General features: G+C 33.6%; 1 protein-coding gene across 4 annotated transcripts in view; it reads right to left on the minus strand.

Moving 5' to 3' along the window:
- The window catches only part of LOC127063847 (multidrug resistance protein homolog 49-like), a 60,854-nt gene that overhangs the window by 34,757 nt on the left and 987 nt on the right, over positions 1-25,110 (minus strand). For 2 of the 4 annotated variants that reach the window (XM_050994110.1, XM_050994105.1), the window contains exons 2-4: positions 14,885-14,994; positions 13,412-13,912; positions 11,767-12,522 (exon numbers count right to left, since the gene is read on the minus strand). The gene's annotated coding sequence lies outside the window, so the exon portion shown is untranslated. Of the gene's footprint in view, positions 1-11,766; positions 12,523-13,411; positions 13,913-14,884; positions 14,995-17,695; positions 18,079-25,110 lie in introns of those variants that run through there. The other 2 variants (XM_050994106.1, XM_050994107.1) reach the window with 2 other exon arrangements.

Consider the following 25,110-nt stretch of genomic DNA (forward strand, 5'->3'; position numbering starts at 1 on the left):
TCATTTCGGACTAACTTTTTTTTCCCCTCTTTTCTCCCCCTTATCTTCCTCTCCTCTCCCTCACCACCACCATCATCCATTCGTCGCGTCTCTTCCTTGCTCTTACTCTTCTTTGACTGTACTCTTCTTCTCTCGAGATATCTCTCGTCTACGGTCTAGACGATTAATTAATTGCGATAACGCGATTAAAGAAGTTGCCCAGCCTCCTTCCTCAGGACTGGCTCTTAAGATTTTCAACGTCGATATACAGTGCAGTAATACCTATCTACCCATCTTACCTACCATCCACCCATCTCTACCTATCTACCTATCTACCTCATCTTTTTCCTTCATAATTGAACGATCGAAAAGCGCTAGGAATTTTTCTCTTAAGATAAAAAATGAAAACTGTCGAACGAAGTACGAGCTCCTATCTCGAAATATAATATATAATCCGAGATGAAAAGAGTCTCGAAACTATTTCCGCTTTCGTGAACTATCGAGGGGTAGAGAGAAGAAAAAAAAAGAAAAATCTCTTCTTGTACAACTTTGAAAAAAAAAAAACTCCAAGAGTCATTACTCCGTTTCGTTATCATTCTAATTGCTTTACCAGAAATCAATGAAACCAAAATTGTAAAGGGAGACATGCAAAAAGATAGAGAGAGGAATAGAGAAGATAGAGAGAGAGAGAGAGAAATAGAATAGTATCCTTAAAGCGAAACCAATGTCCAACAGGACAGACCATTCCTGTTCTCTATATATCTCTCTCTCTCTCTCTCTCTCGTACTAGTTTAGGGGACTTTAATCGAAACAACAATTGTTTCCTATTAACAATTATGAAAGCACTTTGACCAACCTTTGAGCCGCTTTGAAGTATCACCAATGTAGGAGAAACCGTACCACAACTTGTTTTAAGTATAATCTACTCGATGGCCGAACAACAGAGTTTCCAGGAGTCTCAAAAAGTCATCAAAACTAACCATCCCATAATAGTCTCTTTCAATTTTCAACCACCAAATTTGAGATGAAACGATTTATATAAAAAAATATCGATATTCTACTATGTTTATTAAAAAGCTTGTAATCAACGAGCAATGATATTATTCATTAATCGTAAGTACTTTGTATTCCCTCTCACACGTTTCAAAAAGGTCTTAATAATAAAACACATGCAGATGCTATGCAAGAAAGAGACAAAGAAAGAAAAGGGGGGATGGAGAGAGTAAGAATCGGATCGATAACACTTCCGTTATTATAACATGTTCTCTTCGTGTCAAAGAGAAACTTGCTGTTATATCCAAGTACTCGTTTTCCTTCCATCTACGAGAGAAAGAGAGAAAGAGAGACAGAGACAGAGAGAGCGAGGCTCTGATAAAAATCTAATTATTATATGACTCGTGTGAAGTTGTAGAAAAATGATTTATTAAGACAGAGGGAGAGAGAGAGAGAGAGAAGAACGATAGGAAAAAGAACTAACTCTTTATTGTGATAATGAAAAATGAGAAATATCTAGTAAGTAACTCCCGTTATTTTTTATCGGCTTTAAAGAAGGCAAAAAGAAAAAGAGAGAGAACAAGATGATACTCGGAAAGCGTGAAATTTTCACGGAAAGTCTCCGATAAACTCGTGTAACGATCGTTATCTTTTATCGGAGGAACACAATGAAAAAAAAAAAAAGAAAAATTTTTTTCTCGACAAAGAATGAGAGAGAAAGTGAGATAGACGGAGGGGGAGAGAGAGAGAGAGAGAGAAAGAGGGAGATCGATATTATTCGATGAGAAAAGTATAAAAAAAAAAATGGAACGAACGATTATACTTTTTTCCTCTTTATTGCAATCCAGCAATTTTCAACAAATTCTTTTCAAGACCCTTGTTCGATATTATGCTCATCTATCAAGAAATAACTTCATCTTGTGCCCGTGATTTGCCTTGTAATACAATTTAACATAACAAAAATCGAAATAGTCGGCGATAAACGTCGAGCATAACCAACGATCGTAACTTTTCTACAGTGTCGAGGAAAAGAGTTCACTGAACTCGAAATAAATCATTTCTCTCGCGCTGGATGCACTTTAGTACGAAGGATGCGCACTCCCTTTGACGATAAAGCGCGAAGGACGACAAAGAGGACGAGGAGGACATTAGCGAAAAGTTGCGAGACAGAAAGAGAGAGAGAGAGAAAGAGAGATAGGGAGAGATAGTTGGAGAACTATATGTATATATGTATGTATATGGGTATATATATGTATGTGTGTGTGTGTGTGTGTATATATATATATATATATATATATATATATATATATATATATGTACATGCGTAAGTACATACAGCGTGCTCGAAACTTTTGAAATTTCCATCAACGCTGACGAGCCCTGTGATCACGTCTTCGTACTTGTTTACCATTTGATTTTACTATATAAAAAGAAAAAGGAAGATAGAAAAAGAAAAGGAAAAAGATAGATGAAGAGGACGAATGTCTGTATTTAGAACAAGCTTTAATCCGCCCCATTCAATCTCTACGTCGAATGAAAAGATACAAAAAAAGAAAAAAAAAAATACAGTAAAAAATATATAAAAAAGGAAGAAAATATAGTAAATGATTTGAAATTCGCAAAAACGAAACAAACTTTAATTAAAAATTGAACATAGTGCGTTAATTATTTTAACTTCGTAACCAACCATTATTTGGTTTATCCAACTTTCGATATATATATATATATACATATGTATGTATGTACTGGATCGAGTCCAGTCTTTCTCTCTCTCTTTTTCTCTTACTCACGAGATCGAGCGAAAACCATTAAGCAATTTCACCGAAGGACTCTCGCGAGTTGTAAAAAATTTTTTCCCCTTCTTCACCCCCGGTTAAGGCGATAACGCCGAGAACGAGCCATTAAACAATTTCGTAGGGTATGTGAGCGCGTCGAAGAGAGATAAGGTGGCCCTTCTTTTCTTTTTTCTTTCTTTCTTTCTTTTTTTCTTTTTTACTCTTTTTTTTTTCTTCTCAACTCGACCCTTTTGATGATCCGAGGGATTTTATAAGACGATACTAGACGAGAATAGAGACTAAAGGAAGACGTGTGTCCGCTTCCTTTATCTCTCTGTCTTTCTCTTTTTTTATCTATCTATCTATCTATGTATCTATCTATCTATCTATCTATCTATCTTTCTCTCTTTCTCTCAGCTCGTTTTACAAGATACTTTAAAAGTTTCCAACTTTTCATCAAGGCTGATGCTCCATAACCACACCTCGGTGAACATCAATTTTGTCGTCGAACGAGCGAAGGAAAGTACGTTTTGCCTCGATAACAAAGAGCTAGGAACGATAAGAAGTACGTTGGAGAATAAGAAAGAGAAAAAGAGAGAAAGAGAGAGAGAGAGATTTTAATAGGAAAAAAAAAGAAAATACTAAGATAGCCGAAAAAGGTGGCTCATTTTCGCAAGAAAGTACGTTTAATGTAATCGCGATGCAACGTTTCCTACATATTCTTTCTTCTAATGTTTTCTCCATTTCTTTCTCTTTCTCACGCACACACACATTTTCCCATAAGAATTCCCGATGCAACTTCTCTTTCCAGTTTCCTCACTTCGTAAACACTGTTTCTTTAATACGCTGAGTCTTTCGTACTTGGGAAAATCAAAAATAAATTTCGATTAGAATCGTGTAAGAGTAAGAAAGACAATGTCCTATGTTCTGTGAACGAGTACGAGAAAAACAGAATACAATTGTGAGACCTTGTTATCTTTTTAGAAATGCATCCTTATCTGAATAACTCGAAGGAAGTATCCAAGGATAATGAAGAAAACGAAAAGTTTCGAAAATTACGAAATAAAATAAAACGCATGAATTCTTATGGCTAAACTTTCAGTCTGATTTTTGTATTTGTGTCTGTGTGTTTGTTTCTGTGTAATTTTAAAAGAAAAGTAATTTACTTAACGATCGAAGCAAGAGATTAGATCGGTTAATAATAAACGAATGATTCTAATATCTTGATAGTCCGACTTACGAGATCTCCGTCATCGACATAAATTACACGATTCTGCCATTGAGAAAACGATGATCAATGAACCAATACTACGACCGGATTCGCTAATTCGCCAAGAATTATCGGTCAGATCGCTCAATAAGACAGCGCCAGCGAGCAGAGTTAATCGTACATGCTTCAATGTCGAACGGCTTAAGTTCCTGTGATCGTACGGTCACGGTACGCTGTTTCCCACTGATTAATGATCCTTTCGATGATCTATGCTCTCGAATGTTCATGAAAACATATGCTTCAGAGAAGAAATTCAACGAAGAAGAAATCCATAATTACTTCAATTCAATTTACTTATTAATACTTTTTCGATAATAAAACAAGATTATTTTTTGATCTCTGAGAATTATTCCGAAAGATGAATTGTACAAACTGCAAGTAAGAAAAGAAAGAAAGAGAAAAGACAAAAAAAAAGAAAAAACAGAGAGAGAGAGAGAGAGAGAGAGAGAGAGAGAGAAACAGAGATAGAGTCAAAAGGAACAAAAAATTTCCGACGTTGAAGCAAAAAATGAAGTTAAGTCGATACTTAAATATTGGTCAAAAGAATCAAGTATTCGAGGGACAAAAAAATGGAGAAAAGAATGTTTAACGATTACGAAGGAACGTGAGTTTCGTTCGACGAAATCGCATCTTATTTCGAAAGAGTTTACCAATCGTATCGGGCGTAAGGAAAAATGTTGACACGCATTCAGACGAAGCAGCAATACCTTTAAGACATCTGACTCAAAGTAAGAAAATAAAAAACAGAAAGAAAGGAAGAAAGAAGAAAGAGGAGAGAGAGAGAGAGAGACAGAGAGAGAGAAAGCGACGTAATGTTTCAAAAAAGGCAACGTTCGATAACGAGACGTGTGTAGAATGAAAGCATATTACGATGCAATGAATGAACGAATTGAAAAAGAAAAGGAGAAACGATCCGAAGTAAAATTAAAATAGAATTCATCAAATTCTTTGTGCATTGTTCATAAACAAGCATTTGATTATTCTACTATATAGCCACCGCCATTCGTCGAATGGCCGATGCACGCACGAACCACCTCGATAATCCAATTCGCCGTGATATTTTTAAAAGCAAATTGAATTAGAATTCTCTTCCTATTTGTTTCTTTCTTTCTCTCTCTCTCTTTCTCTCTTTCTTTCTTTCCTTCTTTCTTTCTATCTTTCTGCCTCTTTTTTGTTTTCTCTTTCAATTTATCTCTTTTTGTTTTTCGTATTTCAATGAATATTTCCATTAAAAGCCAAAAATAAAAGCGGAAATTTTCTTATTATTTAAAAGTTCGACCAAATGAGTTTTCCGTAAAAAAATATATATATATAAATATATAATAGAAATTGAAAACTTTCGTACGTTAAAATATTTTCCTATTATTCATAATTTAATTCGACGAAAAATTTACGACAAATATTTCTAAAGAATCTATTCGAAAATTATTATATCGGTAATGAAATTTCTTTCGGTTTTTTCTTCTCTTCGCGAGCATTGCTCTCCCTCTTTTTCCTTCACTGCATATTCTTTCTCTTTCTTTCATTCTCTCTCTTTCTCTTCACCGGTGGTAACACACGACGCGCATAAATTGCGACGCGAGCGTTGATGCAATTCATAATGCGAAAGAGAGAAAGGGGAAAGTACCGAGAGTTTCTCTCTTCCAGGATGAAAAGCAGCAAACAAAAAAAATTGTCGACCCTCAGGCTGCTGGTTGGATGTTGGAAAAAGTGCGATGAGGAACATCCGAGCGAAGAGTGAAAATTTTTCACGTTTGAACACCTCTCTTTCTCTCTCTCTCTCTTTTTCTCTGTTAGAAAACCGAGCTTCCAAAAAGTGCAATTACTACAGCAGAGATCGTAGGACACATAATCGTAATCGTATTTAATTTAATATTCTCTTTAATAATCTCAAACCACATACATAAGTATCACAGTACCAGACAATAAAGAGAATTAAATTTACATTTTAATATATTAAAATTCAGATCAGACTAGGTTGTCGAAAAATGAAATAAAATAATTTCACATTTAACAAAAGAGATCTCTGTCGTCAGCTTCTCACTCGGTCTAATTTTGAAGTGCTCAAAGATAAAATTAAAAAAGAAAAAAGAAAAACGAATTTAAAAAAAAAAAGAAAATATAACGAGAAAAATCACGTTTACTTTCCAACGATAAACGCACGAATCTAAGTTCTCCTTGAATGTTTAAACGTGAATCTATTATTGAAATAATCGTCACCGTTATTACATAAGGAACGAAGAATCGTGAACAATTTTCACGTCAGAAAGTTTAAAGGTTTCATTAGAGTTCGATCTTCGCTAAGATAAATCTAAATCGCTCGCTCGCTAAGATCGATCACGATCGAATGGTTTCCTCGTTCACTACGCAAAGCGTCTCCATCTATCGGGATCGATTTGAACTTTCAGAAAAGACCTCATGGATAAGCGTTTATCATCCACTTATACCATCAGCACACAGTCAAGATATGCATACTTGTGAATGACGTGCGCGCGATTAGATCATCACGCTTAAGAGAACATTTTACGCATACTATTTGCGTAAGAAACCTCGCCTCTCTTTCCATACAAATACGAACTAAAAGCGTTAATGAAGAACAGACTTCCATCGCTTTGGAACGAACTCCATCGCTTTTGTAGGGAACGATATATTAAAAATTTATTTTTTATGTTTCTAATAATACAAAGAAAGAGGGAGGGAGAGAGAGAGAGAGAGAGAGAAAGAAAATAATCAAATCAAAATTAATCATTCCATAACGTTAATCCGATATATCAAGACGAGTTTACAAAAAATATAAAAATTTTAAGTAGGTAAAATATATATATTTTATATATATATATATATATATATATATATATATATATAAAACTTCGTAGATTTTCGCAAGTGTACGAACGAAAGCAACTCTCGACGATACTCGTTCGAGAACGAAAATAGAAGTTGAAAGCTCGATAAACCGTCCGAAGCTCGAGCGATCCAGCAGCGAATGTGAACACAAAGTTGGTATACTTGAAATAGTCGTCCGTTCTTTCCTCGTCACTCTGTTTCGTTTGAAATCGAACAAATCGGAAGATAGGAGAAAGTTGATCGAAGTAAAGAAAAAAAAAAGAAGAAGGACAAAAAGAGGGAGAATGAATAAGTGAAAAAGAAAAGAAGAGGGATCGATGGAGAAGGGGACTGAAATAAAATTTTGGAAATCAGGTCATCGGAAGTTTCTCCTTATTCTTTCATACTTTCGACGTTAACATAGAAAAAAAATCACGGCGAATGATGAAATAACACGTTAATCGATCGTGAACGCAGAAATCGTTGAAATAAAATTATGACACTCTTCGACGATATTTATGTATCATGCGCGATCGATTGACACCGTTTAACCACGAACCGATCCTCGATCTTCGATTCCGTACAAAGAATCTTGTCGTATTCGATTGACATTAGTTAAAAGAAACTAATCGCATGTCCGCATAAACAGAAATAACGAGGGAAAAAAAAGAAACAGAAAAAGAGTGCACCGACCTATCGATCGATCTTATCGATCTATAACTTAATCGAACCGATTCAAAACGGGTGTCAGCTTACAATTAATTGCATTCTCGTTTTATCTTCCGATTGCACGAAACTTGCAAATTCGTTCGCCCATACAAAAAAAAAAGAAAAAGTAATGTTTTTATATCTTTATATAATATATCATACTTTTAATCTTTATACAATATATCATATTTTTAATATCGCTTTCATTTCTATCCGTTTTCTATTACTCTGATAGTGAAAGTAAACATAATTTCTTCTTTTCAACGAACAAGACAAATATGCTTTTTATGCATGACAATTTAATCTATCGTTGCTTGTAAACGGAATATTAATAACGATAAATTATTCATCGAAGAAACGATGGACTGCCTTTTATGCAAATTCTACTTCCCACTTCTCTATCTTTATTTCTCTCTCCCTCTCTTTCCCTTCCTCTCCCTCTTCCTATCTCTATCCATAACCCCTTCTATAACGCAAACGGCTAACTAGGATATAATAGAAAATGTAAGATTCTACGTTAAGTGGTAGAATAAAAAAGAAAAGTATATAGGGATGTAAAGTTATGATTAAAAAAAGAGAAAAAAAAAGAACACGATGTAGAACAAGAGGGAATAAGATAATTACAAAAGCGATAATAAAGTACGCTTGCTCATTCATAGTTTTAATAACCTGCACTATTTCGATTATATTTCAACGAGATACTATTGAATAGTAAAGGGGAACTCTGAAATAACGATAACCTACTTTAACATACATAATAATCACGGTCTAAAGCTTTTTAAGCTTGCACGCTTTTATCAATTATATGGCATTTATTCGAAGCTGTTAACGTGAGTTATCTATCATCAAGAAAATTTATTGATCGATCGATAATGTTCAAGAAATACAGTGGCAATGAAACTTTAACAACTCGAAAGATATATTTCCTTCTCTCTATCTTTTATCTACATTACAGTTCTATTATCATCTCATGCATATTTCCTACGATCATGTAAATATCCAACTTTGTCTATTAATTCCCTTTCAACGTGTAATCATTGAGTTTACTTCTATTAAAAATAAACTGGCTGATGTGGCCATCTTATACGCCTACAGCAATATCACATAGTCTCGTCTAGTCTCGTCTAGCCTTACTTTATCCTGTATATTTTTCTTTATACCCTTTTCTCCTCCAACATTTTTTCTATATATCGAATTTTTAAGGCAAATTATCGACATCGCTTAAATATTTATATGTTTCTATCGTGCTATCGAAATATCCGACCTATACTAGCTTACAGTTACTATCAAGTATTAAAGGAATTCATCGATGAACGTGTCATACTTATACTCACGCAAATAATTATTTGGTTCAATCTAGCATACCTCTAATACGTCCGATTCTCTCACTGTTATATATTAAATATCTATATAGACATATAGACACATGATTCCATACATATATTTATATATATATATATATATATATATATATATATATACACATACATGTGTGTGTGTATGTACGTAGCGTTGGACTGTGAATAATTTACGTTCGGCAGTTGGACTTCCGGCTAACGAAATTGATCGTTAATAACGTAGAGGTAAATACTTCATTACGATCGTCGCACTATATCCCCGCGAAATAGGCATTTACGTTGGAACACGGATAGAGCGTAGAAATAATTATTATTCCAAATTTCTCGACAAGCTCGCTTCGGATTCCTCGTTAAAATAATATAAATTTATCGTTTACTTCGACCGAACGATCGATTGATCCATCGATCCATTGATCGATCGATCGATCGATCGACTATCTCTATATTATTCTGCTCTCATTATCATAGCCCAATTTAGCCGATCCTTTCATCTTTAATTTCATAGTTTAGAGTCCGCTTCATCTATTCTTCGTATTAGTTTCGTCGAAACGATTTGCTCTAACAACTCGAAAGCTTATGCTAATGATTCATCCTTGTATGAACAAACGAGAATTCATTTAATGAAAAACAAGAGGGCAAACTCTAGATGCCAGGATAAAGAGACGCTTAAAACGAGAGAAAGAGATAAAGATAGAGAAAAAGAGAGAGAGAGAGGGAGGTAGTTTAATGCACGTGTGTTTTCCACGTGCCTCTGTTATAACACTTAGGAAAATAGCTACGACCGAACGAGTTGGTTCGACGATGTCCATTTACATTCCGGATTGTTCTTGTTGCATATTTCAGGCTTTATCGTCGTGTTGTCAATAAAGAAAAACATAAAATCTTATAATAAAATACAAGATTAATACAAAAATGAAGAAATACAACATAATAAAGTATACTAAAATGAAATGGAAATAATTATTAATGATTATTGTACGTCGCACAAATTGTGCCACACGTAGATGTGTATTAAAAAAGAAAATAAACTAAAATAAAATAAAGAAGATGTGTATCGATAATATCGATTATTTCATATAAACTCGTTTACCTTTTTCTCTCTCTCTCTCTCTCTTTCTTCCTCTTTCTTTCATTTTTGTTTTCTTCGGAACGAGTGGAACGAAAAAGAAATGACGCTTTCGTAGGAAGCTATATAAATTCCTTCTCGGCGATAAATCCGCACGATGCGGGTGCGTTATTTCCTCCGCCTCGAGATTAGTCTCTTTCTCTGTGTACAAAGGAAAGAAGAGAACGTGATCCTATACAACCTCATGGCGTTATCGTTTTGAAAAAATATAAAAAAAAAAAAAGGAAAACTCTAACCTTTCCCGAATAACCAACACAACGGTCACCGGATACTGCGTTTTCCTTTTTCCCATGTCCTTTGTAATGAAACGATACGATTATGGGGATTATACTGTGTACATAGGTATATATATACATATATACATACATGGATAAATACATACGCGAGTGTTGAAAATATCTTCGATAATATTTCGTGATTTTAAAGCAAAAACCAACGTCTCTTGCTTGTTTATATCAAATTGAGTACGATTAAAATTTATCGGGAGAAATAAAGGTACGTTAATCAAGAAGAAGGAAAAGAAGAAGAAGAAGAAAAAGAATTTCCAATGGATAAATTGAGAAATAAATTTCACTCGTGATTAATACTTGAGGATCAATTCTTTCTTCAATTAAGACAACAAGTTGACCAAGGAAAAAAAAAAGCAGCAGAGAATGCCACGACATACATTTTAAAAGCATTCTTTTGTTATCGTTACGAAATTTAAAGAAAGAAAAAAGAAAAAGAAAAAGAGAACATTTGATTTAAGCAAAATTTGAAAAAAATAAAGTGCATGAATTTAAAAAAAAAAAAAATTAGATATATATGATCGAACCATTATATGAATGTATGCGAATAAATTGATCAAACTGGATCGACGCGTTAATCTCGAAAAGTGTTTCTCAAAAATTGTTTCTCCGGAAAAAGCGATCGAATCCATCAATGTCTCTAGGAATCGTGATACTGCGTTCTAAGAAAGTATTAGAATGCCTTAGTACGTGTGTACATAGATAAACTTATGCATATGCTTATAGGTCAGTTCATTCTTTAGACAACCACACGTGTTATATATTCGATCGCATGTTTTTATACATGCAGTCTATTAGAACGATTACGTTAATCTAAAAATTTCTATGTAAGCTTTCTCTTCCTGATATAAATAATCTTTAATAATCCCGAAGCGAAAAGAAAAATGGAAGAAAAACGGATGAAAAAGGAAAAAGTAAAATTCGTATTGAAAAAAAGAGAAAGATAAAAAAGAAGAAAAAAGAAAGAAAGAAGAAGAAAGAAAAAAAAGAGAGAGAGAGAAATGTCTCTTTTAATATTACGACCGGTGTAATTTGTATTTACGTGCCATGCGGTATACACCAAAATGAGTGGAAAGTTCCGCTTGTTTGACAGGACGGTCAAGCAAAATTGTTCTCTCTCGATGCTCCGATCGTATCGAAGGTCGACGTCGTAGACAGAAAAAGTCTCTTCGTAGGGAGAGTTATGGTCGATCGATGTCAATGATCGATGGTTGCATCGTAACAGGCCAGTACCTTGTCGTTTTACAATACGTATCGTCTAAATATTAAGGGAAATGAAAAAGCTTCGGCTCTAACGTGACGCATAGGTACATACGAAGGTATAAAAAAAAAAACAAACAAAATGGATTAGCTCCAAGTTGATTACGTTAAAAAAAAGAAAAAGGAAAAGATAGGGAAAAGAAAGAGAAAGAATAATAGAAGCGTATGTTCTTGTCGTACTCACCATTATGAAGAAAGCTCTGCCTGTCTGGCACATAGGTCGAGAAAAGTGAAAATTGTCGAGCGTAACAAGCTCGAATAACACCACCATGCACGTGCGTGTGTATGTCTGCTTATATTCGTGCGTATATATTTTCGTTATTGTAGTTGTTGTTGTTGTTGTTGTTGTTGTACGTAACAATCGATCCTGTGCCTGTCATATGCTTTTCAAGTATTCTCAGCTTTTCTCCATATATATATATATATATATATATATATATATATATATATATATATCGTTCTATTCTCGTTCGTTATATAAATCTTATACGTTTATCTACCTTTCGCATTTCCCACCTTCCTTTTTTACTCTTTTTTCTTTCTACCTTCTGCCTTTTTTCCCTCTCTCTCTCTCTCTATGTCTGTCTATCTGTTTGTTTGTCTGTCTGTCTATTCGTCTATCTATCTATCTATCTATCTATCTATCTATTTATTTATTTATCTATCTATTTATCTCTCAAAAGGTAGGAGTAAGAACGAATAATGTATATCGATAAAAAAATATCACTCGATTACTTTGGCTTATCCGTCGTCATCGTCGTACATCATCACCCTTGTGTTTAAATAATCACAAGAAAATATTTTTCTAATAGTAAAAAAAAAAGAAAAGAAAGAAAAAGAATATGAAATAATATAAAAATGGAGCGAGAGAGAAAAAGAAAGAAAGAAAAAGACAGAGAAAAGAAAAAAAAGGAATCCGTCAGGACGAACTGCTGAAAATCTGAAAAAGAGAGAAGAAAATAAAAAAAAAGAAAAGAAAAAAAGTGTGTCATTCTTTCGGATACGACGAAAAAGATTTTAGTGAAAAATTCAAATCGATCTTCTCGTACATATACATGTGTTCCTACGCTTGTAGGCTCGGCGAACGGAAAACTTCACGAAAATTTTTCCAACAACGTGGACGAATCTGTTTCATGAACGAGCAACGGACGAATGTTCGTACGAGGAAACGCACGGTCGATATAAACGTTCCATCACGGACGAGAGAGACCGATAATAAATTTTCCACTACAACGCCGTCGTTCGTTCGTTCGTTCGTTGGTTCGTTCGTTGGTTCGTTCGTTCGTTCGTTCGTTCGCTCTCGAATGTTTGCCGGGGAATACGCGATCGCTCGCTCGCTCGACGACTTTCACTACGATTTGCAATTACGCCTTGCGGAAACGAGGACACGCGCGTGTAATGCTCGCCAGCGAAGCCGTCCCACCGTTCGTTGCACGCTTGTTTCCATCGATAAATCGAAAATATTTCCTCTTTTATATTCTTTCTCTCTTTTCTCTTTCTCTCTTTCTCTTTTTCCCACTCCCTTTCTGTTCATTTCAAACATTCGGAGATATTTTCACGATCGACGTTTTCTTTCTTCCCTTAAAGATGAACTTTTATTAACAGAATACGTGTAATATCAATTATATTAAAAAGATATTTAATAACGATAAACTCGATGTGATTATAAAAATCGTCAATAATAATTAACTCGGAATACTTTATTGAACACTCACGTGGTCGATCTTCTAATCATCAACGTTACAAAACGAACGAACGAACGAACGTACGAAGGAAAGAAGGAACGAACGAACGATGACCGTGTAAATGTTCTTAAAAATGGTTCTTACCTTTTTAATAAGAAAGAAAATAAAGAGAAAAAAAATCTATTTCGTAAAGAAGCAAGGGCAAAAGGGCGAGTAAATTATGCCACAGTATAACGAATCACAGACGCATCAACCCAGACGCATTTATATATCGTCCTTCCTTCTTCTCTGGATTTGTCGCCTCGCTTTTCTCTAATCTCGCTTTTCTCTTTTCCTTCCCTTTTCCTTTTCTCTTTTTCCTATCTCGATTTGATTCTCTTCTTTTTAGCACCTCACAAGAGCACCCTATACATCCGTAACGTGACACTTCTTCAACTAGAATTGACCTTCGGATCCGCCACATTCAGGAACATCACCTAAAAAACCTTTCCTTCTTTCGATTCGAAAATACTTGATTTTCTTCGTTTGATATTTATTTCACTAATATCGAAGGGCCTATAAATGTTCCCGTATATTGATCATCTTGTTGTTTGTGTTCCCGATAAACCTCCTCTGCTTCACCATATGACCACCTGCCAATCTAACCTGTTACAAAAGATAACGGTATTACTACTTACTTATTTTTATTATCACATTGAAGCTTATCACTAAGGCCTTCACGATAAGTGCCATCGTTTATTTCTTTTTTTTTCCTTCAATTTTGCAACATCTAGAAGTACGTAACTTGGACAAAGTATAGAGACTTCGAGAAGTTCATATTTTGCAAACTTATTACGGAAGAAATTTCGGAAAACTTTCTAGAAAGAAACTAAAAGAAAAAAAGATCAAGAAAACGAAGGAACAAGTAAAATTCCGATGGCTAATTGCGTTTGCTAATCGCATATTCGTTGCAATTCAAAACCATTCGTTGAATAGATAAACGCGTAGCTATTTATAAATAAATTAATAATGTCATCTATGTTAGTAACGCCTGAATCATACGTATAACTAGAAAGAGTATCGGAAGCTTTTCGAATTCGTTTATAATAGTAGCGGCGAGTGTCGCGATCGAGTTAAATCAATCGAGTCGAAGAAATTAAGTTCAATAAAAGTCGAGACCCTCATCGAGCTGGCGAGGAACTCGTAAGTTTCTTGTTGGTAAAGGAGCCACGATCTTTTGCCAGTGAAGTCTTACGCGTTAATTGAAAGATGACACAAAGTGTTCTAAAGGAAATTTTTAGATAACTGCGTAATCGTTAGAGAAGTTAAAATGTATTTAAAAAAAAAAGAAAAAAAAATAGAACGGATAAAGAAGAATCTCTTGCCTTGAGATTTTCGTACCAAATAACAAATATAAATTTCCTCTCGATAATATTATAAAATAAATTCTTTCCGCGTGACATCGTACGATGACGTCTATTTTCTTTCTTCGTTACTCAAAAAGAAAAAAAAACAGAAAGAAAAAAGTAAATTCGAAAAACTGGCGAGGTGGCAACGTTCCAAAAAATTTCGACAAACGTCGATATAAGCGAACGATAAGTATTACATGTACATATATATATAATAGATTATACTCACACTCATCGGGTACAAGCTGTATTTTTGCTCTGACAGCCTGGAAACTTCCTCGGACGCCTGGCCCCTAGCCGACGACCGTGACAGCCATTAACCGGACTCGAAGGATAAACCTAAACGAGACAAAAAATATCGTGGCATTAATAAAACAAGTTGTCGAGTTCGCGCCGATTACGAAATAAATTATTCCACGTATGTACATATACATATGTGAACTACGTTCGATTTGTTAGAACAAATTCATCCAACGAGTATCGATTTTAAAATCAACAAGAAGAAGAAGAAAGAAAAAGAAGGCATAAAATCAAAAGAAGAATTCCGGTAAGGTCATCCTTTCGACGAAGAGAAGAGAAGAGAAAAAATTTCTCTTTTGCGAGTCCGCGGAGACAGAGAGAGCTAATGTATCGTTACTCTTAACAAGATAGAAAGAGAAAGAGAAAGAGAGAGAAAGAGTGAGAGAGAATATTCCTTCTACCGGGTGTCTCGCCGCACATTTGCATCTCAATCGTGCTACGCGCTAACGTCTCCCTTGGCAACCGCTATGAATTTTATTCCACTCTCATATTTCTGGCCCCATTGTGCCGCACGCTCGTGCTCTTTGCTATCAATCATCTCGACTGCCTGCTACCCGCCATCACCTTCGCTACCTTCTTCTTCTTCTTCTTCTTTTTCTCCTCCTTCTCTTCATCCTCATCCTCATCCTCATCCTCCTTCTTCTTCTCCTCCTCATCCTCTTTTTCTTCTTCCAAGGTTATATTCTAAAACTTTCTTCGATACGAGGAAGAAGGAAGGTTCGTAGGGACGAAGAAAGCGACGAAGCATTCTTCCACTCTCGAATTTTCAAGCAAGCTAGATTCTCGATGTTGCCGCGGGTCTTCGTAAAAGACGCTCGAAGAAAGAAAGAGAGAGAGAGGGAGAAAAATAGAAAGAGAAAACACGTCTAGACATCGAAAATCTTTCACACCGAAAGCTTTCCTTCCACGCGTTTTCCTACTTTTCTTCTTCTTCTTCTTCTTCTTCTTCTTTTTCCTCTTTTTCTTCTTCTTCTTATACTTCTACTTCTATTCCTTCGCTACGAACTCATCCGTGGAAATCCAGACCGATAGTTTGTGACAGCTGTCGAGTTGGTTGTCGAAGAAACACGACGAGAATGACGAACAGTCTCATTCGACTACTTATTTATTTTTTCTTATCGAATTTCTCCACAACGATCAACTTTTTTCAAAGCTTAATAATAATAATAATAATAATAATTCGCAATTTTTATTCAGTTTTACATAATAATCGTTTTATTACACCATACAGTGTTTCTTAGTTTTTAAATGAAATCAACTTATCGCTCTATCAAGATTATATCTCTCACATAGTCATGTTCTACTAAATAGATAATTATAATTTTACAATTAACGCTCACATGAAATGCAATTGATGATAATGATTATTATTACTATTATTATTACTATTATTATTATAATTACTATTAATATTATCATTATCATTACTATTATACTCTACAACTATTTTTAAAAAATCGTTTTCATCCTTCACGTTTCGATGATTCCATTGTAGAGAATTAAATCATACAATATTACCTGGAATAATGTTTCATATTATTATTTCAATACTACTCCACATCCTCAAATATTTTATAACATTGTTCCGAAATAGACTTGAATGTTCTGATGGTCCATTGAACGAGACAAACGAATCGCAAGGGATTAATTTAACAAATTGATTTCACGAAATAATACGGACTTGCTGATAGTCCATTGAATGAGACAGACGGATCGTAAAGGATTAATTTCGTAAATTGATTTCACGACGACAACCAACTGTAATTTAGTTTCCGTCGTTATTCTTCTCCTTTTTCTTTTTCTTTTTCCTCTTCTCTTCTTCTTCTTCTTCTTCTTCTTCTTCTTCTTCTTTCGTATTTTTTTCTTGTTTTGGAGTTATCCAGCCAAACATAAACATATCCTATTGCATTCCTTTCTATTTTATCTTATCCCATATTATTCTGTTTTATTCTTTTTCTGTCGTCTATCAAAAGGCAGAAAAATTTGAAAGACGTTTCTCCAAGTAAAGTACCTCGTCTCGACATCGACGATATTTCGAACGAAAATATACGTTCCTCGTTCCTCCCTCCAACCTCACTCCCTTCCTCTCTTTGCCTCTCTTTCTCTCTCTTTCGACGAACTCGACAACTTCAAGTTTCTTCTCTAAGAAAAACGAAGAAGGATAATTTTCGTTTTCGCAAGGAGATCGTCGATCACTCGCTATAAACGTCGCCGAGTTGTCCTTTTTCGCAGGACGATACGCTGCCCTCCTTAGAAGGTTCCAGTTAACGCAAGTACGTCGACCTCGAGACGCGACTCGATCGATTGTATATCACACGGAGACGTCCTGCTGGTATTAAGTTTCTCTCACAACAGCTACAAACGCTATTGAAAAATATTTACATATTTCCTTCCGCGAACTGTGTATAATAAACGATACGTTGAATAGAAACGATACAGAACAACTTATAATAACAAGGAAGGAATGACAATACTTTGTTATTTTCTTAAATAATAACAATTTAGAATAATATATATATATATATATTAAGAATAAGTAACTTAATAAGTTTTTTAATAAAGTCAACATAGATTCATTAATAAGAAAAGAAGAAGAAAAGAAAAAGGATTATTGATCATCCCAAATCTTTATTATATAAGATTAACAAAAAAAAAATATTGTTGCAAATATTACTATGTAAGAGGAAATATCTATATTATCTGTCTTATATTTTATTTCGAGAATCGATTGAAAACATACCCAAGAGATGTTATTTCTTCGGAGATGATTAGAAAGGCTATAAAAGTAAAGGTACCTCTCACACCGAAACGAAAAAAGTTAAATTATTTGGAACGATGCCGATTTAAAAATCGATTCTAAGTCTTCGTAATAGAAACGAAGAATAAAAGAGAGAGAAAGAAAAATACGGAAGGCACTTGGAAGAGGCACGATTCGCGTGAAAGCAACGGTTCGACTGGCTCGAGCCGTCCGTTACCCTCAGAGCTAGTCGATTCTCATCGCTCGTTTTCTGGTTGCTACTCACCTACCTATGTAACTACTCCTACGTATGTAAGAATGTATACAAGGTGTCCCAAAAGATTTAACCAATATTTCAGAAATATATCAAGGAAATCCCGTAGAACAACATTTTAATAACAACCAATTACCGTATGCGATCAACTAACGATATGCTTTTGAAGTTGATCGTTTATGATACGATGCATGAAAACAATATCTACTTATCCTTTGATAGATCCAAATACGATAAAAAATTGCATCGAAATAATCTAACCCGATTAGTTTATTTTTTATCATTTAATTCAACTGTTAACAAGACTTGTACATTTGTAAAGAATATCATTTTTATCCATGCATGCTAATTAATGGCTGCTCTCCTCTATATGCTACATGCTCTGATATTACCAAAAATAAATACATAAATCAACGACTTTAACAACTTCGAAAAATTGTTCCATGGGAATCCCTCGATACGTTCCTGAAATATGGATTAAACCTTTTGGAACACCCTTTATACGTGAAGAGAACGCGAAGGAGAAATTACAGAGAGTCTTACCTAGAACGCTCTCGACAACAAACTGCAGAACAGGAAAAATATGTATTATACCTGCGCGATTAAGAGTCGCACGAAATTCCTAGTAAGATCGATAAACCACGAATAAACGAGCCAGAGATTACGAAAGTTGAATCAAAGTCGTACATTCTTTCTTTTAATGATATTATATTTTTTTTTTTTTTTTTAATGATATACATCAATGGAACGTGACGATCACAATATCAGATAAATTTCATTTTTCACTTAGCTTAGATTTCCCTTTATCGCAATAATTATCCCGATCGAAATAGTTTCTCTTTTTTTTGTTCTATATAATAAGTATATATACACGTCTCTCTCTCTCTCTCTCTCTCTCTCTCTCTCTCTCTGCCTATTTTTCTAAATAAAATATATATAAAATTTAACATCTTAAATAGAATAAATATACATCGTTTATGCGCGATATAAGTATAACCCAGCGAATCTTTATCGCTTTTTCGGAATACAAACGACGTTTGATAAGTCGTAAACACTCAGAATACCTTACAAGTATATACTCACACATATTTCTACGTTCATACTACTTAAGAGCGTATAAGTGAGTTAGTGCTCATACATACAATCGCAAAGGCTCGTAACACACAGGCTCATACTTAAAATGCGGAATAATTCGTTTATATATCGCGTGCAACGGCCGCTTGTTTCATCGGTACCATCCGCGATGATATTGGCGTATCCATCGCGTAACCTTCGGATTAAAATTTCTATTCCATACTCGAGTACGTAGAATACGCGATCTCACGACTCTATAATAAATTTTTAACCCGTTGATTGAAACAGATGATGACTCAACATATTGTTGGTTAGACGCTTCCATTAAAAATATTTTACGATTTTATTCTGTTTTCCTGACGTTCGCAAAAAAATAATGCAATTATCAGTTGTATTAACAATAAGGTTTAACATGAGAAACTTTTTTTTACAGAATATAAATTTTACGAAATAAATCTGTTTATAATAACAATAGAGAAAAAAAGGATCTATTATGATAAGAATTAAAACGTTATAATAATTATCTCGTAATTAGTGAACATGATTTTACAAAATGCAATTATCCGGTTATCGATCTAAATTCTCACTAAAGGCACGTCATTTCGCGTTTGACACGCGATTACGCTGAATTTCGTAACGCATATATATTTTCTCGAAACTGTTATAAAGCCTAACGCTAAGCGTGTAGGTTAAAACAAAATCGATAACGTTCTTAAAAAGTTTGTGTTGTATGCGTCACCGGATCGATAATACCACCGTGTTGCTCTTCTACTTTCTTGAATGTATATATGTACGTTTTGCGAGAAGAAACGAAGACCATAAATGAGATTTGCGCGTCTAATCGCAAAATAAACAACATTTCACGATGCTATTTTCGAAGAAACGGATTCATATACACGGAAGTTCGCTTACGTCGGATGTATATATAACTACGAATATCGTCAATCTTAACTCTAAAATATATGAGTCAGAAGAATATATGTGTGTGTGTGTGTGTGTGTTCACTATAAACTTTGAGAAACATTTTTGTCTTATGGAAAATATCGATAATAATTTTTTATATTGTACAAATAAATTATATCACATCCTATATAAGAAATAGTATTTTTTTCAAATAAATCCGATCGGTATTAACTTTATCTGTCTCATATTAACTATAATCGTTATCAATTTTGTTCATTGAAGATATCACGATTCCTCGATATTGAATCCTTATCGTTATCTCTTTAATACCCTTATTAAAATTTTTAACAATTTTCGAAATATTATCATTCGCTTTTTCTGTGAAATATTTTCATCGGATTTGTGATAATAAGTTTTTAGTCTCGACTGTTCGAAAACTTATAATAAAGGAGTCAATTAAATTTCGTTGAAAGAGAGAAAAAGAGAGATAGAGAGAACGAGATAGGAATAATGCATGAGAGGAAATATGATGCACCGTCCTCGACAGGCCTTTACTCATCGCTCGATGCCTTTAATTATATTCAAATTAAAGTCCGTGCGTACCAAGTGTCCGAACTTATAAGAAGCTTCAATGGCGTCGTCGCCATATTCCTCCGTCCTTTTCAAGTATAAAAAGGATTTTGTAATCCTTCTTATAGGAATTAAATAACGGGCAACTATAAACCAAGCTTTACAATATTTGTCGAATATAGGAAAAATCATTACTACGAGTACGAAGTTGCAAACAACAAAGTAGAAAGAAGTTTTCAAACTTAACGAAAGAGAATCTAACGGTACTTCGAAGTATCGACAAGTTTTTCGTATATCCTTTTTATATCCTCGGAAATTTTTTAATCGCTTACCTTCGACGTTGCTAAGTTTCTTTTGTTTGCGATTTTAATTAAATACGCTGACATATTTAATCGATCCCTGTTTTTGTTCGAACGATTTACAAACCAGACATATATTTCCTTCCTCATAACATTGTTTTTACAATATTTTATTCATACATTTAAATATAAATATTGATAAGATGGAAATAATCGTATAAATGAATGTTTGATTAATTTAAAAAAAAAAGGAAAAGAAAAGAGAAAAAATAAGAAAAAAAAAGGAATCGATAATTATTGTGAATTACATTTTGAACTCTCATCGCTTTTTCGTGTTATATTATGTATACGATTGAAAACTCTGATATAAAATAATACGAGAGATTGATTAATCGTAAAATTGTCTTTATCTCTCGATTTTGTAAAAATTGTCGAGGTCGAATTCATCTTTTCGAGGTGACGGTGAACGAAGTTAAAGATCTCGTATTTTCGCAAAGGGAACACGTCCGACGTCGCATCGCTGGAGAAAAAGAAGAAAAAAGGAGAAAAAAGAAAAAGACATGGTTGATTCTTATTCGTTTCTTTTTAACGGTGGTCGAATAAGGCCAAGAAAGAGAACTGGTGAGCTCACGTACAAGACTCCTCCTACGATAGTTTCGTATCTACCGACGTTCTCTCTCTCTATCTATCTATCTCTCTCTATTTCTCTCTCTTTCTCTTTTTAACTCTACGTACATACGTCACGTGCAGATCTACGATATTCGACTCCGAAATCCACGGATGGAACCTTCTGGAAATAGCCGAGACCGACGACGTTACTTCTCTCTTCTCAACTTCTCTCTTTTTCTCTTCTTCTTACGAGAATCGTTTACACAGACACACATATATAAATATATATGTGTGTATATCTTCACTGACTCTCTCTCTCTCTCTCTCTCTCTCCGTCTCTCGTGTGCGCACGAATTAATAAACTTTACGCTTTTCTTTTCCATTTATTTTTTATCTTTTCCTTCATAGAAAACTAGATCATTTTATACGTACCATAAAAGAAAGTAATATCAGTTTTAGACTACTCAAACTAAAATTTAAAATAATTAATGAACAAACGATATGTTTTTACGGCAGTCACACGAGAAAATATTCGAACATTTGATATTGTATAGCTTTTTTTCGGATTAAATAAAACATAGATCTTAATAGATTTTTCAACAGATACGAAAAAGTTATAGTACGTAGAGAGTATGGGATACTACTACTTAAACTACTTAATAGATATATATGAAGAATAAAAAGAAAAAGAAATGATCTTATGTCGGTGATACAAGAAAAAAAGTATACTTGTTTAAAGATCTATAAAATCTCTGTAAAAATCTATAAATATTACGTCGCCATTAAAACTCGTCATTTTATAAAGATTTCAATGATTCTTCGAATAAACTCGAACATATCCGAATGATAAATATATGGAAACACTTTATTTATATTAAAAGGAAGAAGTTATTTAATTCTAATAAAGTATCAAAGTTTTTTACCGAGTAATTATCCACTTTAACGTAGTAACAAATATGTGATAATAAATAAAAATTTACACATTTCATTAGTCCTCCAAAAATTATTTTCAAAGTCAATATTTAATTTCCTCGTACTTCTTGTATGAACGAAAACAACGCAATAAGTTCTTTCAAATTTTTCTTCTTTTTTCTACAATAGATAATTAACTACGTTCATAAACATTTCTAAAGAAGTACGTAGTAACTATATTTATAAACATTTTCAGAGACATTTCTTTGTAACAAGTCTGAACTAAAGAATCTCGACCTTCATTCCAAGCTTTTGTCCTTCGATGCGTCTATGCATCTCTCTCTCTCTCTCTCTCTCTCTCTATCTTTTTCTCCCTCTCAGTCCCTCTCTCTCTCACTTTCTCTCCCTCTTTCTCTCTCTCTCTCTCTCTCTCTCTCTTCCTCTCTCTTTCATGTTCTGTTCTTTACATACTCTTCCTCCAGAGTATACGATGGCGATTCTATTTCCAGACGACCACGAACGAATAACTTCGATGCGAATACTCTTCGTAATGGCGACCAAAGGCAACCATTCGCACCAAAGATGGAAAATCTATTTCAATCCATTCGAGATACTCAATTACTTCCAAAACGAAACTTTATAACAATGTGCCGGGCAATCGTGTCCCAATCTTCGTTAAATTAATATTAAGAAGAATTATACGAAGGTCTTTTCGAAAAAAATCGAAAAAGAATAGAGACAAAAGGAAAGAAAAGAAAAAATAAAATCCAATACTAATTAGTAATTACAAAGTACGAAGCTAATGGTAAAATTATTGTCGGCTTTCTGTAGAAATAATGATAAGCATTAGCTAACAATATTTCTTTTGTCCAACGAACGTTCTTTTATTCGTAGAATAAATTATTATTTTTTAACCATTACGCTCGCTGTAATTAAAGAAACGATTAATATTTTAAACGTATCATTATCGATCGAAACGACCAACGAGAGAAGAGTTCTTTTATAATTTTCCATAAATTACTTCGTATATAAATCACGTTTTATTATAAGGACGTTAAAAAGAACATGGGACATTCGTGAAATGCGATTAGAAACATCGAAGCGACCGCGTGTAAAACATATACATAGAGAAGAGAGGCAAAATCGACCCTCGCATTTTCCATATCGCTGTCTCATTCTTCCGCATATATGCGATAAGACGTATTATACGTTCGTCGTGTAGACACGCTGGATGATTTTAAATTTCTCTTGACTATCAGGTAAAAACCAGCTTCCCTACACCAAACGCAATGGTCTAAAAGACGATAATTTTTAAAAACCAAAAATTAATTTTGCAACTTTCATATTTCACAATAAAAAAAAAAACTGAAAAAAAAGTTCTATCTTTTTTCCTACGAAACTCCATAAAACTTTGTAATCCTAAATATTCATTTTTATCGAATGACTAGATTATGATCGAAGATAGCGTTTTAAAAACAAAATCGCATTCGGTCGAAATTAAAATTAATTCGTTTTATAATTTATTATAAAATTCCATCATAATGCGAGTTAATGTTACTTTTTTGTGCATATATATATATATATTTTTTATATATGCAATTGTGCTATAAGCATTTTTTAATCCGTATATAAAGAGTACAAGGTTGATAACAATTTGAACTTTGTAAAAAGGATCTGAAAAAAAGAGATGTTTAAAACTGGCAAACATAGAGTAATTTTTTTTCGTATGAAAGCTTACACAATTGTTAACAAGAGCATGTAAATTTCAAATGCAACCTCCTGCAACCTTTAACTCTGTACAGATTTAATAAATAAACGGGTAAATTGTTCTGGAGTTCTGAATACATATTACCTAGAAACGAATAGAACGGCGAGGAAAGAAATATGTTTTCACTGCGTGAATCTTATCTATTAATATTTAGTTTCCTAAAAATTAAACTTCTCGCAACATACTTCTGCATCATCTCATTAGTCTTTTATCGAATCTGCTATTACTAAAACATCTCTTATTATCAAAGATTTTTTTGTTTCAATATATTAAGTATAAATATAGATAACATATTTACATCGTATATTTGGTATTTTTTAATTCTATATTTAGTAATATATTCTAGTTATATACAGTCTATATATCGTAGATATGTATCGTAGTTTATAAATATTCAGTTCTTCATAGTTTAGTTCTATACCAAAGCGTATAAGTTTTATAAAAATTTCAACGACAAAATTCTTTTCTTCTTGTACAATAATCCTACCTAATAATACTACCTTATTTCTATATAGTTTGTTGCTATTAATAATGAAATTATATCGTAGAAAATACTCAATATTAAATTGTTTTTAATTTTGGTCGTGAAACGATGCTTCTCGTACCATTATGCGACGGCTGGATCTAGCTCAACGGGCTTTGAAAGAACCTAAAAGGTACGAAAAAAAGAGGGAAAGAAAGAGAGAGAAAGAAAGAAAGAAAAAAGATAAAAAAAAAGAGAAAGAGGGATAAAAAGAAAAATGAAAAAAGAGAGAAGAAGAGAAAAAGAAAGATAAAAAGAAAAGAGATTCAAAAAAGAAAAAAATGGAAATTCCTCCAACATACTCGAAAAGCTAAAAACCAAAATAAAATATCCTAATAAAATTCCTATGATAATTACTTCATTATTTAATCATTAATTGAATATTTCCTATTGACGATTGTCTTTACTGCTTTAAGAACAGTATGATTAAATACGTAAACTGAAAATATTACAACGATTAGCGTCGTCCCGTTGTGTTAATATTTT

This window comes from Vespula vulgaris, chromosome 5 (genome assembly GCF_905475345.1).
Source record: "Vespula vulgaris chromosome 5, iyVesVulg1.1, whole genome shotgun sequence".
NCBI classification, from domain to species: Eukaryota; Metazoa; Arthropoda; class Insecta; order Hymenoptera; family Vespidae; genus Vespula; species Vespula vulgaris.